This window comes from Octopus bimaculoides, chromosome 4 (genome assembly GCF_046866305.1).
Source record: "Octopus bimaculoides isolate indiv1 chromosome 4, ASM4686630v1, whole genome shotgun sequence".
Classification (NCBI taxonomy): Eukaryota; Metazoa; Mollusca; class Cephalopoda; order Octopoda; family Octopodidae; genus Octopus; species Octopus bimaculoides.
This window is the reverse complement of record NC_142931.1, coordinates 122,696,174-122,708,420: the sequence shown is the minus strand read 5'-3', so window position 1 is coordinate 122,708,420 and position 12,247 is coordinate 122,696,174. Positions and strand designations below refer to the sequence as shown.

Here is a 12,247-nt window from a genome sequence, read left to right as displayed (position 1 = left end):
TTTTTCTGTTCTATAACACAAAATAGATAAGTATACGAAGTTTGAAAGTCTTTCGGTACCAAAAACACTACATAAAACATAAATGAAAACTGGTGCCCCCGTTTTGAACAAGATCCGACATAACAAAACAAGACGAACAAACAAGGAGGAACGAGGGACAAAAAGAAAATAATAATAATAACGAAACAAATAGAATATGCCTATCTTTCTCTCTCCATAGATGTATGTGCGTTTTTGTTTTGTTACCATGGATGTTTTAATTGTTACGTCAGAGCGTTTTTGAAGTAAAACTCGTTAGAGCAACCTTGACATACACATTGCTGACTATCTCAACAATAATAATTGAAAAAGAAACATCTGTTTTAAAACACGTAGCAATTTTTCTCGTAGTGTAAAAACAAATGTCACCAAGTAACTGCGATGCAATGATCTTTAAATATGTCTAGTCAGGTCTTTAATTGTAATACTTGCGATACGCAGTAACCACACAGCAAATATGTTTTCCAGACATATACACAAATCTTAAAGTTATCTTCCTTTCGAAGTATATTTGATATTTCTATTTATATTGTAAAAAAAAAGTATTTAAAATATAATTTCTCTCTACTAAAAACAAGAAAACGAGATTAGCTTTCCCGAAAACCAATGGGTTTAAGTTTGAAATTACCTTCCTATCACTCTCTTCACCATCTTGCCCTATAACAGGATCAATTTATTCGCAACACTTTTAATATTGCAATAATGTTTAAATATATGAATGATTTCAAACAGTTTCATAAATATGTTTGTACTTGTTTTGCTAGAAGGGAGACACGTCACGTTTTATTCATTGTAACATACTCATTATTATACATTTGTTTTGAAAATTTCTGATTTATAAATATATTTTTATAGTTATTAATTAGCATGTCACTGAAGTAGGTATTGTTATAAACCAGTTTTTTTTTTGCTATAAACCAGGTGTTGCTATAAACCAGATATTACTATAAACTATATGCGGAAAAATATAGTCACAACTTTCTTTTTTACAAGCTATCTTTATTTTAGTTAAGTTGCGTTGTTATTATTGTTGTTGTTGTGAATCTTCAGGTCAAATTGATGGTATATCGACGTGTCATCCGATAAACCATAGCGCGTTTGCTATAAAATAGCTAACCTCATCCTCTCCCGCCTCAGCCCTGCACGAACAACATTAGGCAATCTGTCTTCGGAACAACGTCAGTATACTAGAATACCCTGTATTCCTTCGTTTCTTCCTGAAAATGTCTGACAGACGTTTCATATGAAAATCAACAGTATCGATTAACCAGTCTCGGTGAACCTACAAAAAGCATGAAATTTATTCTTACACCTTGATTAAGCCTTAAAACGGTATTGATTTTCTATATACATGTGATTATGTATATACGGGTGTATTAATTTCTCTCAAAAGTGGTAATAATTTTCGCATCTGTGTAGAAATTTCCGATAAAATCAAAGTGTATTAAACTGGCCGGACAGAAGCCTAATTTCTCGAGATTGGCAGTGTGTTACATATCCTAGTGCCTTCAATAATTACAGGTATAAACCTGAACTTGGATAGTGTAACTTCAGATTTTCTCGATAGTTCAGCGTAGACATTCTCTTTTTCACTGATCTTTAGCTATATGTTAACATCCGCTAGGCAGCTGATTTCCACAACTGTACACAGTTTCTCTTCTCTATCCCAAATCATTATATCAGGTCTATTGTTTACAAATATGTTTGTATGTATGTATGTATGTATGTATGTATGTATGTATGCATGCATGCATGCATGCATGTATGCATGCATGCATGTATGTGTGCTGTTGTTTTATTGCCGTGGATATATTGTTATTATTACATCAGAGCATTTTTGAAACAAAACTTCTGTAATGAGAATTTCACGCTCACAACGTCGCACCAAGAGAGACAATCTAACACTGTAAAGTGGAAAAGAAACATTTGTTTTAAACCATTTGGCAATGTTTCTCGCAATGTAGAAGCAAAGGTCAGAAGAATCCTCTTGGTAATAATCTTCAAATGTGTCTAGCTAGGTTTTTAATTGCAAAATACTTTTGATAAAAAGCAACAGGACTGCAACTATATATTTTTACTATTAGGATTTAAAAAAAGAGTTAGATATCAAATACAAGAAAACAAGTTTAGTTTTCTTGAAACTCAATAAGGCTTAAGTTTGAAATAGCCTTCTCTAATACTCTCTTTACAACATCGCTGTATAACAGAGAAGTAAAACGTTTTGCTAAACCAATTATTTTTTCATAGTAACAAATATTGCAAAAATATGTGAATTCTTCCAACAGTTTCATGAATGTGTTTGTACCCGTGTTATTACAAGTGACTCACGTCACATTTTGCTTATTGTATCAATGGTATTTTTAAAATTTGATTTTATATATATATATATATGTCTCTCGTTGCTCACTTATATTCTACTTCCTCCCCTTTTTTTCCCTACCCCTCGCTGGTCACATGTGTCCAGCTACTAATTCTTTTCATATCTTGGCCTCGCCAAGCACACACGAACATTCCTCGTCCCGTTTCATTCCAGTTCGTGCTTCACAGCATTCAATATACACATACTTTTTCACGTCTGGCCGTATAGCCTTTTTGTTTGTTTATTTCACTGTTTCGTTTTCCTGTTCTGTTTTCCGTCCGCCACTATCCTCCATGGAACAAATTTAATTTGTGTCCGTGAGAAGAGCCATTGTAACGATGCGTCCTGCCCTAACTCTTCGAAACGCCAGTGTTATAATAGTGGCAGCTGATGAAGTAAATGTTCTCTATGTGGCCTCTGTGTTTTCTGTACCTTGTTTATCATTTTGTCCATGTTTTTTTGCAACGTCATGTACCCAGATATGCATCTATATATACATGTAGATGAAGGTATGTACATACATGTACATATATATGCATATACTCATATATTATTTGTATATATATATATACATATATATATATATATATATATATATATATATATATATATATATATATATATATATATATATATATATATATATATATATATATATATATATATATACATACACACAACATATAAAGGTAAAACCCAAAGATCAAGGTGTGGGAAGTTAGTAAGCTTCGAGCAGTCCGTAGAAGGTGTAAAAAAAACATTCAAGAACAATAGTGGTTTATTGACGTAGAAGGCTGGACATTTTTTCCATATCGAATTTCGATAAGCTGATAAAAGTTATTTTATAGTTTACGTTTGGTAGCTGGGGTTGGTGTGTATGCGAATAAAAATCCACAATTAGAGATTACCCCTCGTTTGGGTATTTACTACTTCCGAGGTTCTGCCAGCTATGAAACATATGTAGCCTGGATTTCATCCACTCCATTCCCTAATTTTGGATTACATACATACATACATACATACATATACAGGGTACGATGGGTAAATTGTCGCCATTTTATATTTTTAATTTCGCGGATGTGCATTGTTTGTTTCTCATTTTGTCGACTACACAGTATAGTAGATTCAGTTGGACACCGTCTGTGAGAAAAAGTCCCATGACACAATTCACTCTACCAGAAATTTGGAAACGACATGTTGTACAGCTTGGCATTCGCTCCCGAAGCTTAGACGGAAACTAAAAGAAGCCAGTCGTGTGTGTGTGTGTGTGTGTTTATGTATGTCCCCCCCCCCCCACCGCTTGACAACCGGTGATGTGCTTACTCTCTGTGACTTAGCGGTTTGGCAAAGAGACCGATAGAATAAGTACCAGGCTTTAAATGATACGTGCTACTGACAATTCATTCGACAAAAAATCCAAAAAATTCAGCATGACCGCAGTCTAATGACTAAAACAAGTAAAAGAATTACGTGGTGTAGTTGTTTTGGATCTCCAGGTCAAACGTTCTAACCATATCACTTGGTATGTTTTATGATACCTAGCCAACACCCTCTGACGTCTTAAACCAGTACTATCAACTTTAACCCCACCCAGTAACCTTATCCCTCTGGAATCTACTGTATTTCTCGTTTCTTCTGTCAGATGTCTACTGATACAAGTTTCAACATGAACATCAACAATATCGATCTATCAGTGTCGGTGAGGTTGCAAAAAAAAAAAAAAATATGAACTCTACCTCGTCACCTTGATGATACCTTAAAAGGTGTGTGTGTGTGCTTATGTGAGTTGTGTTTGATATTGTTATATTTGCTACTAGAAAGTAGATACCCTAGATTTAAATGTTTATCAAATATCTTATAGATATTCAAGTCTTAATCTTATAGATGTTCAGGTCTTAATCTTTGTAATCCTAGTATTTAATCTATCGGTCTCTTTTGCCGAACTGCTAGATTACGGGTACGTAAACAAACTAACATCTGTTGCCATCTGTACTGCAAGATGATAAAAATGAAAATGTGATGATTGACATTTCAATTACACTTTTTATTGTTTATATGTTTTTGTAAAGGGAACCATCTTACTAGACTTCAAAATTCAATATAAAATAAATAAGTATATAAATATAACCACGCAGGGTGGTTAAACGGAAAACGAAATCGGTGGTACGAACACAGTAGTACAAATTATTTTTAAAACTTCGTGTATAGAAATAAGTTTCTTTTGTTTTCAGCCATTAAATTTCGTTTGTATATTCGTTTTCTAAATTCATTAAGAATTCATAAAAATATCTTAGATAAAATTCTCTTAAATGACATTTTCCGACTCTATTTACCAGACTTATATATTCCTGGCCATAATACACTTCTCTTTCGCCTTTGATTGCGCCCTTCTCTTCCTTTCCAGCTCGAATTCTTTTTTATTGTTATCAACCCATGGATTTGAAGGTTTTAAGAGCAATCGTTTCCAATTTATTGGATACCACTCGATATTAGCGGAAGTTGTGTTTTCGGTATTCCGTAATCACATCATTCATATACCGTTTCCATTTCAGGTATGTTCCTCCAACGATACTCTTAACATGGGTCTTTCCATGATCTTCTGTGTGGTAGAAGTAGTCCATATCTCATTTACATATAGGAGCACAGATATATAGGACTGTGCTATTAAAGAGATTGGTACGCAGGATCTTTTCCAGCTGTACTTAATCAAAGCAAATGTTTTCCATCCTGCTCTTAATCTGCGCGAGGTTTCAGCTGTCATGTCCCGGCATATATTCACTACTCCTTCCTCTCTTCAATTTCATCACTTCCCATCTCTATTCGGTCTTATGCTACGTTTTCGGACCAAATTTTTTTTTTGGGTAAATTTGGACAAGTACACCCGTACGCGGTTCACTAAGAAAAAAAAAAAAAGAACGTCGGATTTTTTTGTGGTTCACTGTTGAACTCTGGATATCTAGCTCTATCAGTGTAGTCTGATGCTTTTACGATGAGCTACTAACACATTTGCGAATCAGAGATGTATTAGTAGCTTACAGTTGAGGTTACTTTTCCAATCAATCTGTTTGGTGGCCATTTCAAGACATGTAGTGATGAGCTTTGGAGCATTTACCGATGTAGTCCACTGCGATTATGTTTCCGTAAAATATTGTTTATTACGTCATCAGGTCAAAAATGAAAACATTAGAACCTTTCATGAAAATTATTGAAACTAATAGTCTCTCATAGGTAATATGGTAGCATTTAGTTACATTAGTGACTAGATCACTTCTTCCTATAGTTTCTCAAATACCCTCAATGTCAGATATACGATGTCGTTATGTATCAATATTTATTTCTTTATTGCCCACAGGAGGCTAAACATAGAGGGGACAAACAAGGACAGACAAGGGAATTAAGTCGATTACATCGACCCAGTGATTAACTGGTACTTATTTAATCGACCCTGAAAGGATGAAAGGCAAAACCATAATACATATATCAAATCACATTGGAATGATACCTGAGATAGAATGACGACTTCTATTACTCAGCGTAAAAATTAGGCTTGGTATCGATCCTTGGCAGACACGTCAGAGCTTATGTGACATTTTATTGTCTTAGGCCAGGGATGGGGAACCTGTGGCCTTCTGCAGTCTTTGATGTAAATGTTAATATATATTTTTTAAGACCTTGATTTTTTTTTTGTCTATAGTTTTTCATGCATAAATTTACAACACACACACACACGCACGCACACATAGATGAGAGAAAAAATAACTGTGTTCAGTGATGTCGCTCCCAGGAATTAGAAGCATTTTTCTATGAACCTAACGAATATAAACTTCGTATCTTGTCTGAGATCGGTTTTTCTGGATCAGTGTGCAACCGGCCTTACTAATTTATTATCATCCTTTTATTTTTTATCGGTATTCCAGGATAAAAACAATTTTCAATCCATAAGTATGTCGAAGAAATTGAAACGAACTTTGAAAGAAGAAAATGAAGAATGGGAATTACAATATTTTTTAGTGAATAGTGGAGGCAAAATGTCTTGTTTGCTTTGTGATACCGCAATTGTAACAGTTAAGAAATTCAATGCACAGCAGCATTATGTTCTTCATAAAGGCAAAAAAATATACCAAATTAGAGGGTGAATCCCGAAAGATAGCACTGCTGAAACTGAAAGATGGAAAGCAAAAGCAAAGACAATTTTTCCATTCTGTGTTACATCAAGGAAATGGTGCGACAGAAGCCAGCTATAAAGATGCATATTTGCTTGGAAAATAGGACCAATTGATACTAAGAACCACTATGTTAGAACCTGATATCAAAATGTTTTCTCAAAAAAAAAAAAAAAGAAGCAAACTCAAAGAAGTCGTTAATTTGAATAACGAGTAAATACATACCTAAATAAAATATTTCAAAATTTCATATTCTCGGTGTTTCTAAGCTTGACTTTTTTAAAAAGATAATTATTCATTTACTTATAAAAAAAAGTTCCTACTTAAGTAAAATATTTGAAAATGTCATATTTCCAATTTTTATTTACCCATCTTTTTTTTATGACATTACTATTAAATAACTTAGCGGCCTAAGCCTAGGGATAAAATGACAAAACAAATATTTGTTCAATGCGGCCTCAAAGAGGGGCGATGAATTGTAAGGTGGCATTCACGAAGAAAAAAGTTCCCCACCCCTGTCTTAGGCAATAATTATTATATACGTTATATTTAATAATATATGACGTATTTAAATATAGACGTGAATACTAGAATGTGGTCAATGTGTGTATACATACATACATATTTATACTTATATATTTATATATAAGTATATATTTATAGATGTTTTCTATCTAGTTTGGATTCTTTGCCATCAAATTTGATGGCAAAGAATCCAAACTAGATCGAAAACATCTATATATTTATACTTATTCATATATATGCAAGTCTTTTCTCGAGTTCGAAATGTGATTTTGTTTTGCTACCTACATTCCAATGATGGAGTACTGTATCTTAGAAACCATCTCCTTCCTTACAAGAAGACTTCAAAATACTTAAAAATTGAAGAGAACGTCCTTAGAAGAACAGAATGGAATAAGTGGAGCAAGAACACACACGAAAACGAAAAGTGTCGCTGAAGATGTCACAAGTATGTGATGAAAAATTTCCGGACAATGGACATAAGTTAAAATAATTAGATAAGTACAGTAATAAACGAGAAAGAAAAAAATATATAGTGCGTGTATATTTGGCAAAAAAAAAAAAATTACCGTCTTGAAATACAAGACCTATAATGTTAATGAAAAATAACTCCTAAATAAATATAACACTCTATTTGGAGTTATTTCCCTTACATTAGAAATTTATTGAATAATTCGTCTAACTATTCAAAATTTGCAACTTTTATTTCCCCACAAAATGCGTTTAAAATAAAAATAAATAATGCAGAGAGATGAAACTACCTTAGAGTAATAGAAAAATGAAATTATTTAGTGTAAAGGGATAATTTAATTCAATTCTGAAAAATAACCATTTGCAATAAAGATTACTAGTTCAAAATGTAGATTTGTCATTCAGTAAGCATATAGAAAGAAAAAAAGAAAACAGGAAAAACACAACAAAAGTTAGGTTATATTGAATCAGTATATATGAGTTTGAAGTATTATACAAAAAATAGGACAATAAAAATTAGTCAATAATGTACAGAATATAAACCATAAAGCATGTATATAAAAAAAATATTGAAAAATGTGAGTCTGTGTAGAGATAAAACTTTTCACCGAGTGAAGTGCCTCTCCTAAGATACTGGTTGTCCCACTTTTGAGTGATCAGTCATGTTTAGGAAAAGACCTGAACCTTTTATTTAGTAGAAAGTCCTTACCAGCAAGGAAAGCCTGTTCTCACTGATCAGGACGGATCTCGACAAAAATAAAATAAGTCAAAGAACCCACGGCGACACAAGTAGATGAAAATCTGTGATCTCAACAGCCGAAGTGACGGAAAATGACAATGCCGAACAGATTGGCTAAGAGCCGACCGTTGCATTTTTATTGCCTGATCTTGCATGTAATATTCCACGTGTGCTATAGAGGATATCTTCGAGACCACAGTGCCTAGGTCACTTCGTGGCGAGTCGGGATCACTCTAATCAAAACTCCTACGGGTATTTCTTCACGGATGTAACAAAATATATGACCAAATATGTAACAGATTATTATTACAAATGACAAAAGATGGTATTTCATCCATCTTTACGTTCCAAGTTAAAAAAAAAAAGACGGCGAGGTCGACTTTGCTTTTCATTCTTTCGGGAGTCGATAAAATAAGTATTACTCAAGCACTAGGATCGATGCAATCGGTTTATCCTTCTTCCCCGAAATTACTGGCGCTGTGCCAAAATGTGAGACCAATATTGTTCTCAATGCTAACAGGTTATTGGGCTATACTGATCTAGATAGAAAAAAAAACAACCTACTGGATTACAAACCGAGCCAACAGGCAGCAGACCTTGGGGTAGACCAAGAATGTGGTGGTCGGATAATATCCATAGTCTTAGTTGGTCAAGCATAGGAATCTATCCGAAAAATGTAATGACAGTTGCTTCTGAAAAGTCTACCCCACACGACCCTCCTCGGAATAGTGAGCGGATGGGTGAGTAAGCTACAGGTTATACGAAAAACGAAATCATTGAGTCAAAACAAGTTCGTATTGATTTCAAATTTTGGCACAAAGCCAGAAATTTTGGAGGAGGGGATAAGTCGATTACTTCGATCCACAGTGCTCAACTAGTACTTATTTTATCGATCCCCGAAAGGATGAAAAGCAAAATCGTCCTCGACTGAATTTGAACTCAGACCGTAAAGACGGATGCTAAGCCGCTATGCCTTTTGCCTCGTGTGCTAACGATTCTGCCAGCTCGCCACCTTAATCTATCTATCTATCTATCTAGATCGTGCCTCAGAACGCCCCAAAATTGTTTCTACACGTTTTCCCCATTCATCTTGATCTTCCATAATGGCCCTCAGCTCCTGTATCCCTTCCATACCAATATCCTTCAGCAAGTTGTCGATATAGGTCGTCTTCCTCCTTCTTTTCCTGGTTCTTCCTTCCGTTGTTGCCAGAGCACTAGCTTATTAGCAATTTCATCGGTGTGTCTGATGCAGTGTCCAGCTACCCTCATCCTTCTATCCTGTGTCTTCACTGTTACTTTTGGTAGTCCCTAATATACGTCGGCATTTGTTGTATGACTCTTCCAGGAGACATTGAGTGCCATTCTGAGCATCCTCGTATAACAACCGTCCAACTGATTCTTCAATGTTTTAGTGAGCGTCCATGCTTTATCCCCCGTATAGAAGAATAGACTCTACTGTTGCCAGAAATAACCTCACTTGCAATTTCCTTGCTAACTTTGCACTCTATACCTTTCTCAGTTTATGGCATGCACTCCAGGCAAGAGCTTTCCTTGCTACGATGTCTTTTTCAGTACTTTGTGTTCACACACCAAGGTAGTTGATATTGCAAGTTAATATTACAAAATAATTTCAAAAGGCATATCATGTGAGCAGGAAGAAAATTTTTCATTCGTTAAATTCTTGTTTATATATTTCTTTTCTTGAGTCTTTAAGCAGTCATGTCTTAAATAAAATCTTCAAAAATGACATTTACCAAAAAATTTCATTACCATTTTGTTTTGTTTTCGTTACCATGGGAATCCATATCATTTATTACGTCATCACATCACAGATCAAACCTACTGAACGTTACCAAAAGAACATAGAGATAAGAGGATAAAGTACGGTGTAGTAACTTCTCAGAAATGATCTATTTAAATCGGCTGAACATATTTGGTTGTATTTCTGAGTCGAATCTTTCACTGAACACTTTTTTTTAAAGTACTCTGAATGTTGGATAGCGAGAAGCAGACACTTTTTTTTGTTTTATTTTTTTGTATCCAGAAAATATGTATCATACATAATTTGTAGCACAGAGTATTGTTTTTTTCAGATCTCTTAAGTGATCATTTAATATATTCTCAAGTGATCTGTCACCTATGATTGTTGTTAACAACAATGACATTGTCACACCTTAGAACAAAATGTCTTGCTCTATTAAGGGGATCAACAATTGCCAGAGTTTCTCTTTCTGCTATCATATATCTTCTCTCAGCTGAATGTTTAAAGCTGCAAATGACCTGAGTAATCTGTCAAACTTTTAGCAATAGAAAGATTGTGTTGAAATGCAGCTGCAATGCTTCTGGAATAGCCAAAAGTCTATTCCTTTCTTAAGCCAATCTGCAGCTAAATATATAGGTTATCATTTTTTTAAAATCAAAAATTAGATGTATATGAGTCTTGTTATTGTAAGATAAGACTTCTTGCAAACTCTATCAAAGATAGAGCCGTCTGTTTTGTATTTAGGTTAATATTACAAATGATAGAATTCAAAATATTTGAAGCTAAAAAGATGCAATTCTACAGCATAAACATATAAGTGAAACATGTAGAACTAAACACAATATCTTTAATTTATTCGTTAAAAAGCAACATAGACTTATCACACAAGGATTTTTGCATTATTTCATTCCTCCATCTAGCGATATGTTAGATATGTTCATGCTTATATGATATTTCAGATTAAGTAAATAAATTCTTATATATCACAGATTAATAGTATAAATAAAAACATATATTCAAATAATTGTATATTAAAACAGTGATGCAAAATACAGATATCAGTGAGCAAAACACAACATAGATTATGGTATCTGATCAACTTACTTCATCACAAATTTACGCAAACACTATCACATGTGTGTGATATTGGAGGGCATGTGTATGCTTGCAAAAAAACAGAGATGGGGGAGAATGACCCTCAAACAAAAATATTTTATTTTGGGTTGCATTCAAATTACAGATTGATTCTGAAATTTAAACATGGAATTTCCTATTGCATGGTTTATTTGCTGGGACAATTGTTTTCATGATTACATATTCTTCGTGTCATTAGCTGCTCAACCACGAAGTAGGAATGGAATATTTTTGTTTATAAAATTCATAGAATAAAATAAATTTCTGTTCCATAAGGAAATCATCTGGTGGTGGTGGTATGTAATATGTAAAACTTGCAAAATCCAACCACACGTACACTATATATATATGGTCTTCCCTTCAGTTTTATTACTATTATTTTAGTTTCTTTGTCAAAGTTCTTTCATCACACATTTTGTGACCTCTTCTGCAACTCTCTGTCCCACATGTCTCCTCTTGTTTTGCTTATTTCAGAATGTGTAATGAAAGAACTTGAACAAAAAAAAACTAAAATAATAGTAATAAAGCTGAAATATATAGTGCATGTGTTTAATTGGCAAAATTAAACCCCTCCCAAGCATAACAATATATAACTATTCATTTGTAGGAAAAGCAAGTTTTTTTCCCTTCATGTTCCTAGTCTTACAAGCTTGGTTTACTCTTACACTGATCAGGTTTATAGGTAGCAGAAGAAAGTAATTTTCTTTTATTCCACTCTGCAGCAAGCTAAAACTAGCAAATTTAATCCTTTCTACTATAGGCTCAAGGCCTGAAATTTTGGTGGGAGAAGACTAGTTGATTACACCGACCTCAGTGTTTCACATGTACTTAATTTATCGCCCATGAAAGGATGAAAGGCAAAGTCGACCACAGCAGAATTTGAACTCAGAACATAGTGACAAGCGAAATACTGCTCAGCATTTCGTCCGGCATGCTAACGATTTTACCAGCTGCCTTAAAACTAGCAAATTTAATGCTAGAATAATGGGCAGTTTATCAAATAATTAACAGCCAACATAAAATACTTGAAAAACTCTGAAGGTTGTCTACACTTGCAA

General features: G+C 34.0%; 1 long non-coding RNA gene across 1 annotated transcript; it reads left to right on the top strand.

Annotated features, from left to right (window-relative positions):
- LOC106868139 (uncharacterized) lies at positions 1-6,813 on the top strand. The gene is made up of 2 exons (XR_001409226.3): positions 1-544; positions 6,316-6,813. It is a non-coding gene; the product is annotated as an uncharacterized LOC106868139 (long non-coding RNA).
- Positions 6,814-12,247: the final 5,434 nt, after the last annotated feature.